Below are 2,415 nucleotides of genomic sequence, written 5' to 3' on the forward strand. Positions count from 1 at the left end.
ATATATGATTAAAAAAAGAAAGACAGACGGAGGCAACAGATGAAAACAAAAGTAATGGGACCTACCACCCGTGTCCTTCAAACACACGACCACCAGCAATAAAGTAAAGACTATAATATTCCCCTATATGAACCGGGAAGCGCCCGATAAGCCTACTTTCTAGCTGAGTGGTCATCATGCCACGCGCCGTTAAAGTGCACACCTTCAGAACACGGTCTGCCCGTATTTCGGCCTCAAATAAACCGCCACTGAACTTTAACGGTGAGGGATGACTGGTAATCGATCACCACTCTTGTGAGAAATAAATAGGAAAGCTTGTGGCTTCATTGAGTCTCTTTTTTTTTTCATGTAGTTTATCGAGTTAGCGCGATAAATGCTGCCACATTTCACCAGGCAGATACGAAAACAAATTATCCATGAACAGAAGTAGAAGAAAGGGCAGATCACATCATATTATCTACCAACCAGCCTTAGGATTTTGTCGTCAATGTCGGGGACATGAACTGCAGTACACCGCCTGCCGTAGGCTGACAAAACGCCTTAAAAAATTACAATAGTTTCGAGAGAAAAAAGGGCATTTTTGTCAGCGTAACCATTAAAGAAAAGGCCTTTTACCGAAATGTGAACTCTACTTATAAATTTTTTTTAATAGTCACAGCTTCGTTTTTATTTTTTCACACTAGTCGGGTAACTGACCGGGCAGTCGATTTAGCAAATAAAACAAATTGGAACCACACATTTAAAAAAAAGTCGTTTTGTCATTTTAGGGCACACACATTGGGGTTTCAGCACAAGGTTTCATCTTGAGTCTTGGCGTGTAGATCAGCGTCCTTCTAATTTGCTTCTGAGCTTAGAAAAGTGAAGCACATCGCACAATAACGGCCATAGCAAGAACCACGACCTCGTTCTACGTTTCAGTAAACGTTTTACGCCACTCTTGCAACACAATTAGGTCATTTAAGTGCCGAAGTTTAGAGGTATTACAAGAAAGTACAAAACACAGAAAATGTGTAAAAAGCACCGATGGATGTTTGATAGGAAAGACAGAAAACTACACCAGAGCATCCGCCAGCCACCCACAGAAGCAAGACCGATATAAACAAAAGATAGGAAAGAAAAGAAGTAGGACATACCAGTGCTGCACCCCCCCCCCTCCCCATCCCTTCCAAAATCCCCCTATCATCCGCTTGGTTTCTGCATAAGCTGAACACCTTATACCCACTCTGAGTAAATAGGTCATTTTGAGGACAGAACACTTGGCCCGGTTCGAAGAGCAAAGAGTAGAATGAAAAGAAAGAGAAGAAGGGAAAGGCCACACAAAACTGGTTATCAAACAAAAACAATACTAGTCTAGACGTTCGTGAGGGCATTTCTAAAAATACACACAAGTACACAAATCACACGCGTGCACACAGCGGAATAACTTTTTTTTCCGTTAAAAAATGCATTAAATGCATGTTTTTATACGCGTATCGTATCGCCACTATGCTTTTAAAATGGTGCCTTCGTTGGCCGCAGTTAAAACTAATCTCAATAAACATTCATTTATATCTCTTTTTTTCTTTAGCTAATTTGATTCTTCTTCGAACAATAAGTGTGATGAGCTACAACAGTGATTGCCGTTTTGTGTAAATGTATTTAATGTGTCAGACTTTGGTTTACTATGACAGGTGCACAACAGGGATTTAAAAGGATCGTTGTATGAAAGATTCGGTATGCATGAAACGTGTTATTATGTAAGCTGTCGAAATCTGATACTATTATTGATTTAAGCGCCAACAGCTTCCAGGTACTAGGTGCTATAGAAGTGGTCTTTATTTCTATTATTATTATAAAATGTATTATTATTATCATTGCCATTCTTTTTTATCATTATCATTAACGTTATTAGAATTTTAATCATTATTAAGTGTCACTAAAATCTGTTGTTGTTTTGTTTTGTTTTTCTAAAATATGTAAGGGGGAAAATAGGAAGTAGCCGTTTGCACAGGTGACTGCCTCATGCGGGCGGCCGTTAAAGCAGGTTCGACTGTAGTGCTATTTGCATTGGGTCGAAGAAGACAATCGGTTAATTCGTAGCTAGGCATGTTCATCTGGCGTCTCATAAAGATTTCTAAACAGTATGTCCCAAGCAAAATGGAGGAACTTGTAGGGTTTTCGTTTAGTCTTTAATAAGAGTTTTACGGCACTTGAAACACAATAAGGTCAAATAAGAACCGGCTAAGATTAGAGGTGTAGCATAAGAGTAATGATAAACATTTGATGGGAACGAAGGAGCAAACCGCACGACCAGAGCACCTGCCGGCCACCCGCATTTGCAGGTTATTTATTTATTATTTTTTTTAATAGAGGGTTTTACGGCGCTCGCAACTGCATAAAGTCATATGAGCGCCAAGGGGTGGGTGTCAACAGAGA

General features: G+C 39.7%; 1 protein-coding gene across 2 annotated transcripts in view; it reads right to left on the reverse strand.

Moving 5' to 3' along the window:
* The window catches only part of LOC101848429 (stromal interaction molecule 1), a gene marked incomplete at its 3' end in the record, with an annotated part of 68,018 nt that overhangs the window by 46,723 nt on the left and 18,880 nt on the right, over window positions 1-2,415 (reverse strand).

Source organism: Aplysia californica, unplaced genomic scaffold, assembly GCF_000002075.1.
Source record: "Aplysia californica isolate F4 #8 unplaced genomic scaffold, AplCal3.0 scaffold00154, whole genome shotgun sequence".
NCBI lineage: Eukaryota > Metazoa > Mollusca > Gastropoda > Aplysiida > Aplysiidae > Aplysia > Aplysia californica.